Source organism: Nerophis ophidion, linkage group LG06 (genome assembly GCF_033978795.1).
Source record: "Nerophis ophidion isolate RoL-2023_Sa linkage group LG06, RoL_Noph_v1.0, whole genome shotgun sequence".
Classification (NCBI taxonomy): domain Eukaryota; kingdom Metazoa; phylum Chordata; class Actinopteri; order Syngnathiformes; family Syngnathidae; genus Nerophis; species Nerophis ophidion.
This window is the reverse complement of record NC_084616.1, coordinates 50,251,582-50,264,413: the sequence shown is the minus strand read 5'-3', so window position 1 is coordinate 50,264,413 and position 12,832 is coordinate 50,251,582. Positions and strand designations below refer to the sequence as shown.

Sequence of the window (12,832 nt, the reverse complement as noted above, 5' to 3'; positions counted from 1 at the left end):
GGCAGCAGCCAGCGTCATCTCACAAGACCCTCGGGTGCCGTGAATGTCAATCAAGCAAGCTACGGAATTTGCCGCCAATGTTTTTCTTGTAAAGTGTATGGAAGCTGGATGAATTAGATGCCAAAAACCAACCACTTTCATGTGGTATTGTACAGAAAGGACAACTTTTTTTCTCCTCCATTTGAAAATGTGGGCGTTATCATCATTACTGTCTGATTCCAATCAATGCAAGTCATCAGAATCAGGTAATACACCAACTTATATTCTTGTCTTTGTGAAAGAAAGACATCTATATGTGTTACACATGCTTGTATTATCATTAAACACATTTAACTTGTTTACAAAAATGTCTTTCATAAATAAATAAATATAAATGATATATATAAATGAGGTAGAACCCCTCGAGTTGGTCAATTGAAAAGTAGCTCGCCTGCAGAAAAAGTGTGGGCACCCCTGAGCTAGACGAAGTGGCTCGGGAGAGGGAAGTCTGGGTTTCCCTGCTTAGGCTGTTGCCCCCGCGACCCGACCTCGGACAAGCGGAAGAAGATGGATGGATGGATGTATATATATATTTATTTATTTATATATTTATTTTTCCCGCTTTTGACTCGCTCGACCGCTCATAAAAGCAATAGGACTCTGTCTGTGAATGGAGCTTGTAGTTACATATTATATAAATATGTAAATATTATGTAAATATGTATATAAATATGTACATAAAGAGTTGTAATTGTATTACAACTCCGCATTCTTCTTGGTCATCGCCGCAGCCGCTGCCACCCCCCATCAATAACCCCCCCATCCCCCCACCCCACCACATCACCACAAATAGATGCCTGACCTGTGGGAAATACTGATATGTATATTTTTAATATCATTTTTAAATTGTAAATAAACCCTGGCAAAGTCAGCTAACGATTGAGCTAATGGAAGACATGACGTCATTGCAGCCATTGCACCCAAATACTTAAGTACTACATGCTATTATCAATGTGCCTGTTACTACATTACATATACACATACAGCATGTATTTAAAACCTTGGAGGTTTTTCAGAGCATCCTATAGGCAGAAATAAAGCATAAATACATTGTGTTCATTGTTGGCTGACTTTTGCTACAGCTATGTTTATTAAGTAATTGGAATACATAGAAAAAAAAATAAACATATGAGTGCTTGTCTCACATAGGTATAGTGAATGATTGCCAAAATTCCCCAAAAAGTTCAAGTCTCCTTTAACATATCTCTTATGCTGAAAAAAATTATTGCAATACGCCTTTTTGCATAATCTTGTTAACATTTGCAGTTTGTGCCACAGTCTCTTCAATGAGTGCACATTCAAAAAAATGGTTTATGTTGTAGATGCACTGCAGGACTGCTTCTAAAATGGCCATAAAATGTAGTACATGTCTGCAAAATGCTACATTTATATAAATGTGCAGTAAATGGTCGAGTGTCTCCTTGGTGAAAGCCCCGCATAGCACACACAAAAACCTAATTTAAATAAAGCGATATGCACCGCTTTTCAATTGCACACACAGTCTTAGTAGATTACACACAATGCCAACTAATAGTACACGCAATTTTTAAGGTTAGCTTGTGCTGCTTACCATGTGGTAATTGGATCTTAGTAGATCAGGCCCTTTAACATCCATCCATCCATCCATCCATCCATTTTCTACCGCTTATCCCTTTCGGGATCGTGGGGGGTGCTGGAGCCTATGTCAGCTACAATCGGGCAGAAGGCGGAGAACACCTAATCACAGGGCCAACACAGATTGACAGACAACATTCACACTCACATTCACACACTAGGGCCAATTTTAGTGTTGCCAATCAACCTATCCCCAAGAGCATGTCTTTGGAGGTGGGGCGGTTTAGCTCGGTTGGTTGAGCGGCCGTGCCAGCAACTTGAGGGTTGCAGGTTCGATTCCCGCTCCCGCCATCCTAGTCAATGCCGTTGTGTCCTTGGGCAAGACACTTTACCCACCTGCTCCCAGTGCCACCCACACTGGTTTAAATGTAACTTAGATATTGGGTTTCACTATGTAAAGCGCTTTGAGTCACTAGAGAAAAGCGCTATATAAATATAATTCACTTCACTTCAGGAAGCCGGAGTAACCAGAGGGAACCCAAGCAGTCACGGGGACAACATGCAAACTCCACACAGAGAGATCCCGAGCGCAGGATCGAATCCAGGACTTTTGTATTTTGAGGCAGACGCACTAACCCCTCCTGCACCATGCTACCCGCATAGTTAACAATGGTGTGCAAATTACTATCTCCATGTATTGTTGTAGCTCTAGGTGAAAAGTGATGTTTTAAAAAAATTCAGATCACTAGGGCGTAAATAAGCGCTAAATGATATTGTGATGCTTAAAATAACTCACCTTCAGCACAGTGCAATTAATCCTGCACATTGGACCGTTTTTTTAAACATTGTGACATCCTAATTCCTCATATCTATTGGCACAATAAATATCTGTCTGCTATTCATAAATGCACCCTTACTAATAACACAAAGCTGACACGAAGGCTGTTTTTTTCTTTCAAAAATTCTACATATCTAGTATTGGCTTTGAAAATTAAATATATCAAAATGCCCCCTGCATCCTTTGATTTTTTTCAGTGTGCAAATCCGGTGGAAAAAATGCAGACACCCCTGCCATAGTATAAATGGGTCCAAAAGCTCTAATTGTAATGGTGGTATTGTGGGCAGTGCAGAGCAGGAAAATATATGCCTTCCACTCACTGAATACTTAAGTGTAAATCATCAGCAGTGCAATGCACACCAACATAAAACATATTGACATTGTTCCTTCATACTATATGATCACAACATGAGCACACGTAGGCATAGTAGTACTTGTAGCCAAGGAGCTGTTTAAATGAGTTATGTCTTCCATTAGATATGATCAAAAGTCAGGGAGGCAGGCTATGCAGTGTCCTGTTCAAGGTCAACAAGACATGAATGTCTTTTGTGTGACAGCAGTTTTCCTTAAGGGCCATTTAAAGAAGAACAGACATGTTTGGCTCATTGGTTTAAAACACACAAAAGAAAGGATGCAGAGTGGAGAATAACCATTCACAAAATACATGTTGGACACCAAAGCTTACATTGCATTTTAAATCTGGGTTGATTTATACATTACAAACAAATATATAAACATAGGCATATTCCTAATTGGTAACTTGTTTGGACACAATTACCAAATGGCATGACCTTGTTGACGCCACATTATTTGTAGTATAAATCTTTTGCTCCTCTCTGAGCTGCAACCTTAACGTGGTAGAGGAGTTTGCGTGTCCCAATGTTCCTAGGAGCTATGTTATCCGGGGGCTTTATGCCCCCTGGTAGGGTCTCCCAAGGCAAACTGGTCCGAGGTGAGGGATCAGACAAAGAGCAGCTCGAAGACCTCTATGAAGAACACAAACAAAGGACCCAGATTTCCCTCGCCAGGACGCGGGTCACCAGGGCCCCCCTCTGGAGCCATGCCCGCAGGTGGGGCACGATGGCAAGCGCCCGAAGAGGCAAAGTGGGTCCCCCCTCCAATGGGCTCACCACCCATAGCAGGGTCCATAGAGGTCGGGTGCGATGTGAGCTGGGCGGAAGCCGAAGGCAGGGCACTTGGCGGTCCGATCCTCGCATACATAAGCTAGCTCTTGGGACGTGGATCGTCACTTCGCTGGGGGGAAAGAGTCTGAGCTAGTGAGCGAAGTGGAGAAGTTCTGGCTAGATATAGTCAGACTCACTTCGACGCACAGCAAGTTCTCTCAAGAGGGGCTGGATTCTCTTCCACTCTGGCGTTGCCGGCAGTGAGAGGCGACGGGCTGGGGTGGCAATTATTGTTTCCCCCCGGCTCAAAGCCTGCACGTTGGAATTCAACCCGGTGGACGAGAGGGTAGCCTCCCTCCGCCTTCGGGTGGGGGGGATGGGTCCTGACTGTTGTTTGTGCTTACGCGCCAAACAGCAGCTCAGAGAACCCACCCTTTTTGGATTCACTCAAGGGAGTACTCGAGAGTGCTCCCCCGGGTGATTCTCTCGTTCTACCGGGGGACTTCAACGCTCATGTTGGCAACAACAGTGTAACCTGGAGAGGTGTGATTGGGAAGAATGGCCGCCCGGATCTGAACCCGAGTGGTGTTTTGTTATTGGACTTTTGTGCTCGTCACAGATTGTCAATAACAAACACCATGTTCAAACATAAGGGTGTCCATATGTGCACTTGGCACCAGGACACCCTAGGCCGCAGTTCCATGATCGACTTTGTAGTTGTGTCATTGGATTTGCGGTCTCATGTTTTGGACACTCGGGTGAAGAGAGGGGCGGAGATTTCTACCGATCACCACCTGGTGGTGAGTAGGCTGCGATTGTGGAGGAGGATGCCGGACAGAACTGGCAGGCCCAAACACATTGTGAGGGTTTGCTGGGAACATCTGGCAGTCTCCCCTGTCAGAGAGAGTTTCAATTCCCACCTCCGGAAGAACTTTGAACATGTCACAAGGGAGGAGCTGAACATTCAGTCCGAGTGACAATGTTCCGTACCTCTATTGTCGAGGGGGCCGATTGGAGCTGCGGTCGCAAGGTGGTCTGTGTCTGTCGTGCCGGTAATCCTAGAACTCCGCTGGTGGGGGAAGCCATCAAGCTGAGGAAAGAATCATTTCGGGCTCTTTTGGCTCATAGGACTCCGGAGGCAGCAGACAGGTACCGACAGGCCAAGCAGTGTGCGGCTTCAGCGGTCGCAGAGGCAAAACTCGAACATGGGAGGAGTTCGCGGAAGCCCTGGAAAACGACTTCCAGACAGCTTCGAAGCGATTCTGTACCACCATTCGCCACCTCAGGAAAGGGAAGCAGTGCAGTGTCAACACCGTGTATGGTGGGGATGGGGTTCTGCTGATCTCGACTGCGGATGTTGTGGATCGGTTGAGGGAATACTTCGAAGACCTCCTCAATCCTACCAGCACGTCTTCCTATGAGGAAGCAGTCCCTGGGGAATCTGTGGTGGGCTCTCCTATTTCTGGGGCTGAGGTTGCTGAGGTAGTTAAAAAGCTCCTCGGTGGCAAGGCCCCGGGGGTGGATGAGATCCGCCCAGAGTTCCTTAAGGCTCTGGATGCTGTGGGGCTGTCTTGGTTGACAAGACTCTGCAACATCGCGTGGACATCGGGGGCGGTACCTCTGGATTGGCAGACCGGGGTGGTGGTTCCTCTCTTTAAGAAGGGGAACCAGAGGATGTGTTCCAACTAAAGTGGGATCCCAACTCAGTAATCCCGGTAAGGTTTATTCAGGTGTACTGGAGAGGAGGCTACGCCGGATAGTCGAACCACGGATTCAGGAGGAACAGTGTGGTTTTTCGTCCTGGTCGTGGAACCTTGGACTATACTCTCGGCAGGGTCCTTGAGGATGCATGGGAGTTTGCCCAACCAGTCTACATGTGCCTTATAGACTTGGAGAAGGTATTCGACCGTGTACCCCAGGAAGTCATGGGGGGAGTGCTCAGAGAGTATGGGGTAACAGACTGTCTTATTGTGGCAGTCCGCTCCCTGTACGATCAGTGTCAGAGCTTGGTCCGCATTGCCGGCAGTAAGTCGGACCTGTTTCCAGTGAATGTTGGACTCCGCCAAGGCTGCCCTTTGTCACCGATTCTGTTCATAACTTTTATGGACAGAATTTCTAAGTGGAGTCAGGGTGTTGAAGGTATCTGGTTTGGTGGCTGCAGGATTAGATCTCTGCTATTTGCAGATGATGTGGTCTTGATGGCTTCATCTGGCCAAAATCTTCAACTCTCACTGGATCGGTTCGCAGCCGAGTGTGAAGCGACTGGGATGAGAATCAGCACCTCCAAGTCTGCGTCCATGGTTCTCGCCTGGAAAAGGGTGGAGTGCCATCTCCGGGGTTGGGGAGGGGATCTTGCCCCAAGAGGAGGAGTTTAAGTACCTCGGAGTCTTGTTCACGAGTGAGGGAAGAGTGGATCGTGAAATCGACTGGCGGGTCGGTGCGGCGTCTTCAGTAATGCGGACGCCGTATCGATCCGTTGTGGTGAAGAAGGAGCTGAGCCGGAAAGTAAAGCTCTCAATTTACCGGTCGATCTATGTTCCCATCCTCACCTATGGTCATGAACTTTGGGTCATGACCGAAAGGACAAGATCACGGGTACAAGCGGCCAAAATTAGCTTCCTCCGCCGGGTGGCGGGTCTTCCCCTTAGAGATAGGGTGAAAAGCTCTGTCATCCGGGAGGAGCTCAAAGTAAAGCCGCTGCTCCTCCCCCACATCAAGAGGAGCCAGATGAGGTGGTTCGTGCATCTGGTCAGGATGCCACCCGAACGCCTCCCTAGGGAGGTGTTTCGGGCACGTCCAACAGGGAGGCCGCAGGGAAGACCCAGGACACGTTGGGAAGACTATATCTCCCGGCTGGCCTGGGAACGCCTCGGGATCCCCCGGGAAGAGCTGGACAAAGTGGTTGGGGAGAGGGAAGTCTGGGCTTCCCTGCTTAGGCTGCTGCACCCGCGACCCGACCTCGGATGAGCGGAAGAAGATGAATGGATGGATGGATAAATCTTTTGACTAGCAGCAGCAGGTTAACTTTTCCTCCCTTGTCCTCAATGTGAAACAAAATCTCTATTGATGTGCAACAGTTTCCCTAGGCCAAGACATGCACAATCCTCTGACAGCAATATATTTTTCAACCAGTTTTTATTCGAACCAAAACATTCCCCCTTAAGGAAACTATTGATGGACTGCTATTTATTCGTTCAATATACATTTCGTGACCAGATGACTGTTTGGGTTACAGCAAGTGAGGCAACAGTAGAGAGAAGGACCATAGACAGGCAAGAAGCCAGTGTTTATCTTCACTCATGCTCATGCCTTATGATGCTGGCACTTGCCCAGCAACACTCCACCAAAGCGGGGGTCCCTGGTGGCTCCCCACCAGCCTGCTGCCCGAAATCTCCCTTTAGCTGTCATTGTTCAGTGCAATAACGGAGCAACATGCTTGTTGTTCATTGCAGTAATGCATGGAAAGCAGCTGTGTGGACAGGACAGTTCAGTACCATCAGGTTAAGAAGTGTGTGTGTTTGTGTGTGTGCATGTGTGTGTGTTCTTGTATTTCTACCCTTCTTGAGACATAAAAAAGGAAAAGTACCTTCCATATGAGGACCGGTGAACAAGTTAGGACTGAAATCATGGTCCCAATATAGAAAACCATCGCATCTAATAGAGAATGTCTCATTTTCACCTCTGCTGGTGAAATCTATTAAAATTTGGGTGGTCCCAAAAACAAGGGATTTTTCAAATTGACTGTGCGTCGGTTTTAAAAGTGCTCCCCATCTGGTCAACATATAAAATAACAAGTGTGTGTAAGAAATTGAAATGCGCCCCCTTTGGCCAAAATTAATTAAAAAAATAAAATAAATATGTTTATAGAGACAAACTGTAATAACTTGAAGTAAATAAATAAAAAATAAAAAACAATTAAAAATTAACTAAAAGCAGTCTTTTTTTACAATGTGTTGACTTTTTTCTTAGAAAATTGGGAACAATTTCTCATATTATTTCCTCTTTCTGTAAAGTGCAATAGTTTCTTGAAAAATTATTACTTTTTTATGTAAAATTATTACTTTTTAATGCAAAACGGTAACATTTGCCATGTTAAAATTCAGACTTTTATCACAATATTGCCAATGTTTTTGTTGTTCTTGTAAAACAGTGACATTTTTTTGAGTGAAACTATGACTTTTGTCATCATTTTGGCAACACTAAATCGGCCCTAGTGTGTGAATGTGAGTCTGAATGTGTTCCGTCTATCTGTGTTGGCCCTGCGATGAGGTGGCGACTTGTCCAGGGTGTACACCCCCTTGGACCCGATTGTAGCTGAGATAGGCGCCAGCGCCCCAAAGGGGAATAAGCGGTAGAAAAAGGATGTATGGAAATTCCGGTAATTTTTATAATTTTGACAACTTTTTTGGAAAGTTTTCTTATAAAATTGTGACTTTGGTCGAGTAAAAATACGACTCTTTTTGCCAAATGCCAAAATTAAAAGCTTTTGGGGGGGGGGATTGCGACTGTTGTTGAGTAAAATTCCAACTTTTATCATAATATTGCAAAAATGTTCAGTTTTTCCTGAAAATTGATTACTTGCCTTGAGTAAAATTGAAACTTTTTATAATAATGCCAAAATTCGAAGTTGTTCTTGTGAAATTGTGACCTTTACCTTGTGAAATTTCAACTCATTTTTTTACAACAAGCTTTCTTTATATTGGCATAGTATGTATATATAATTAATTTTTTATATTTATTAATTTATATATTTTTGTAAATTTATAAATCTAAAAAGGGTGGTCATAAAGAGGTAGGCTTTTTTTCACTGGGATGTGAGTTTTTCCTTGCCCTTATGTGGGCTCTGAACGGAGGATGTCGTTGTGGCTTGTGCAACCCTTTGAGACACTTGTGATTTAGGGCTATATAAATAAACATTGATTGATTGATTGATTTTTCGAAGGTCTCAAGAAGATAAAAAATACGTGTGTTGTGTGAGTGTTTTCCATGTAATCATGAGCTAACTATAGTCCGCGCAGGCTAACGTCTGGGAAGGACGTGCATGCGACGCAGAGGCAGCTAGCATGATGCATGATGACCGCAAGCCTAATACAAAATGTGAACAAATGTAATCCATTGTCGTGATTAATCATTGCCACCAAGTACGCGGAACATGTTCCGAATGAGAACGAAGGCGAAGGACGGTTTAATGCCTGGTCTGGAAAACCCGCCACAACCTATAACCATAACCGCCTTGTAAAGCCATCGTCGTGGCGACACGAATCCACTTCCACGGACACATTGAACACATTCGTGCAGTCAATAAATATAATTCGCCACAAGAACATATGCGCTAAAGAGACCGTCACCAACCTTGATCCGCTCGGCTCCTCTCATCCACTTGTTACAATTGAGATTTAACACCATGGATCCCCTGGTTAAGTTTCCTGGCGCTGGAACAAAATACGAAGCTGGCCGAAGTCGGACGAAAGCGAAGAAAGGTGGCGAAGCAGTGTAAAAAAAAAAAAAAAAAAAAAACCCGACGTCTTCCCTTCGGTACCGTCAGCAAACAACGGCGAAAGGTTGTGTCTTCCAACAGCTGTTGTTCCAAAATGGAGTTAGCCGAGTGAGAGCCAACCAGAGTGGAGGCTCCCACTCCTCTGTGGGCTAAAGCCAACCCCACACTGCACTCAACATTACACGCTGACACACACACACACACAAAAATAATCTTTTGATGGGGGGGAAGGGAAGCTTCGCAGTGTGGATTTCACACCTGTATTTAGTTTTTCGCAGCTTTATTTGGTGGCGCATCAAACCAGAAGACACCCACCTGATGAGGTTTCCTCCAGGGAGCCTGCAGCCCTTTTCATGTTGGCACTACAGGCAAATACTTCCTCCATGTTTGCACTGAACAAAGAATCCCATGGCCTATTCTTAGGGGGTTCGATTTCGTTCACATAAATTGTTTCACGTTCCTAAATTTGATACAGAATTTGTACGTTATTATTGAGCGGTTTTGGGGGCCCCTCAAAACCCCACAATTTTTAACATGTATATATTTTTAATAATAAAAACAAACTTCAATTGATTGATTGATTGAGACTTTTATTAGTAGATTGCAGAGTACAGTACATATTCCGTACAACTGACCACTAAATGATAACACTGGAATAAGTTTTTCCACTTGTTTAAAGGCCTACTGAAATGAGATTTTCTTATTTAAACGGGGATAGCAGGTCCATTCTATGTGTCATACTTGATCATTTCGCGATATTGCCATATTTTTGCTGAAAGGATTTAGTAGAGAACATCCACGATAAAGTTTGCAACGTTCGGTGCTAAGAGAAATGCCCAGCCTCTACTGGAAGTCGCAGACGATGACCTCACATGTTTGATGGCTCCTCACATATTCACATTGATTTTAATGGGAGCATCCAAAGAAAACGACAATTTCCCCATCAATTTGAGCGAGGATGAAAGATTTGTGTTTGAGGATTTTGATAGCGACGGACTAAAAAGAAAAAAACAAAAACAAAAAAAGTAAACGCGATTGCATTGGGACGGATTCCGATGTTTTTAGACACATTTACTAGGTTCATTCTGGGAAATCCCTTATCTTTCTATTGTGTTGCTAGTGTTTTAGTGAGTTAAATAGTACCTGATAGTCGGAAGGGTGTCTCCACGGGTGTCTTGACGCGCAGTGTCTCAGGGGAGACGACGGCAGCTATGGACGGCACAAGCTCAGCTTTTCTCCGGTAAGAACTGACTTTTTAACCACAATTTTCTCAATGAAACCTGCTGGTTGACATTCGGTAGGGATCCATGTTGGCTTGACCGCGCTCTGATCCATAGGAAAGTTTCACTTCCAGGAATTTTAAACAAGGAATCACCGTGTGTTTGTGTGGCTAAAGGTTAAAGCTTCCCAACTCCATCTTTCTACTGTGACTTCTCCAATATTTAATTGAACAAATTGCAAAAGATTCAGCAACACAGATGTCCAAAATACTGTATAATTATGCCGTTAAGCAGACGATTTTTAGCTGTGTGTGTGTGTGCAGCGCTCATATTCCTAACAGCCCGTGACGTCTTGCGTACACGTCATCATTACACGACGTTTTCAACAAGAAACTCCCGGGAAATTTAAAATTGCAATTTAGTAAACTAAAAAGGCCGTATTGGCATGTGTTGCAAAGTTAATATTTCATTATTGATATATAAACTATCAGACTGCGTGGTGGGTAGTAGTGGGTTTCAGTAGGCCTTCAAGTCGGGGTCCACGTTAATCAATTCATGGTAAAACAACTAGTTTTGTTTAAAAAAAAATATAATAGAATGTACTACATCTACAAATAGTTGTTTTTTGTAGTGGATTTTGAAAAGCAGATTTTTACAGGAATTCCTGCGAGCTGCTTATTTGTCAAATATACCATCAGCAGCTTCTCCATATTTTCATGGATACATGTCTGCCGTTTAAAAAAATATTTAAACACCCTTGTCTGGCGTCATAACCTATAACAGGGGTTCCTAACCAGGGCCCAACTTTCCCACAACAGAGGGGCCCGGGGCTTTTGGTTGATTGATTGATACTTTTATTAGTAGATTGCACAGTTCAGTACATATTCCGTACAATTGACCACTGAATGGTAACACCCGAATACGTTTTTCAACTTGTTTAAGTCGGGGTCCACGTTAATCAATTCATGGTAATTCAAATATTAACACTGAACGACCAATCTTACTCTTGAATTTAATAAAATTCAGTAATTATAGCTAACCTACTTGTTAAATGGGTTTTGTACCTTCTTTTTTTTTTTTAAGGAATTCAAAGCACTATTTCCACATTCACCCATTCACACACACATTCACACACTGATGGCGGCAGCTGCCATGCAGAGCACAAACCATGACCTATCAGGAGCAAGGGTGGAAGTGTCTTGCTCAAGGACCCAACGGACTTGACCGAGGATGGTAGAACGTGGGGATTGAACCAGTAACCCTCAGATTGCTGGCACGGCCGATCTCCCAAATTCCCCACGCCGTCCCCGTACTTACAGGTCAACATGATATTCCTTAAATAATATGAAACTGTGTTAATCACAAAGATTATTATCAATGCTTAGGTCAGGTCAGCTCGGGCTGATTACAAAAATAAATACTACCGTATTTTTTTGACCAGAAGGCGCACTTAAAATGCATTAATTTTTTCAAAAATTGACAGTGTGCCTTATAACCCGCTCCAAATAAAATGATGCTTTGGGCCTCAATATAACCTAGGGTGGCCCTGGGTGCAGATTAGGGACAAGTGCCACATTAAGTGCTGTAGTCCATGTATTGGACTGCTGCTTTTTTAATTTGTATAAGTCAAGCCTCGCGCAAGTTCAGTCAAAAAATTATGAAAGGACTTGCCTCTTTTCAGGAGATTCCTTTAAACACTACAACACTATTGTAAAGATGATCATCGGTGAGCCTTTTAGCATTAGGTGCTTGAAAAAAGCAGCGCTCCTGTTGTAAAGACAGGGCAATTTTTTTTAATTAAACATTGAGGTCCAAACGTGTGATTTACATAACTGGGGTGTTCCTCAAGGCACCCCTTTGATTCCTCTCCTTTTTGACAGTTACATTGTTTTTCGTAATGGGAATTACTGTATGTAACTAAGGTGTTGCTGAAACTTGTTTACTTCAGATGCAATCAGTGATCATTTGTTAAACTTCTTTAGTTATAGTGGTGTTCGTCAAGGTTCCATTTTAGGTCCTCTCTTTTTCATCATTTGGACTATTCAACTTGTGACCCGTGAGTTCAGTTCATTAAATTTGTGAGAGACTCACATTTTTGCAAAGCATACTTGAAAACACTGGAGTGCTGTCCTAGATCAGGGCTCACCAACATTTTTCCCACCAGAGACCGGTTTAATGTATGCATTAATTTCACAGGGGCAGCACGGTGTTACAGGGGTTAGTGCGTCTGCCTCACAATACGAAGGTCCTGAGTAGTCCTGGGTTCAGTCCCGGACTCGGGATCTTTCTGTGTGGAGTTTGCATGTTCTCCCCGAAATGCGTGGGTTGCGTCCGGGTACTCCGGCTTCCTCCGACCTCCAAAGACATGCACCTGGGGATAGGTTGATTGGCAAAACTAAATGCTCCCTAGTGTGTGAATGTGAGTGTGAATGTTGTCTGTCTAACTGTGTTGGCCTTGCGATGAGATGGTGACTTGTCCAGGGTGTACACCGCCTTCCACCCGAATGTAGCTGAGATAGGCACCAGCGTCCCCCCGCGACCCCAAAGGGAAAGAGCAGTA

General features: G+C 44.0%; 1 protein-coding gene across 1 annotated transcript in view; it reads right to left on the bottom strand.

The window, feature by feature from the left end:
* Nucleotides 1–9,240, bottom strand: part of pkig (protein kinase (cAMP-dependent, catalytic) inhibitor gamma) — a 50,175-nt gene extending 40,935 nt beyond the window's left edge. The window contains exon 1 of the mRNA XM_061904141.1: nucleotides 8,908–9,240. The gene's annotated coding sequence lies outside the window, so the exon portion shown is untranslated. The remainder of the gene's footprint in view (nucleotides 1–8,907) is intronic.
* Between the last annotated feature and the right edge of the window lie 3,592 nt (nucleotides 9,241–12,832).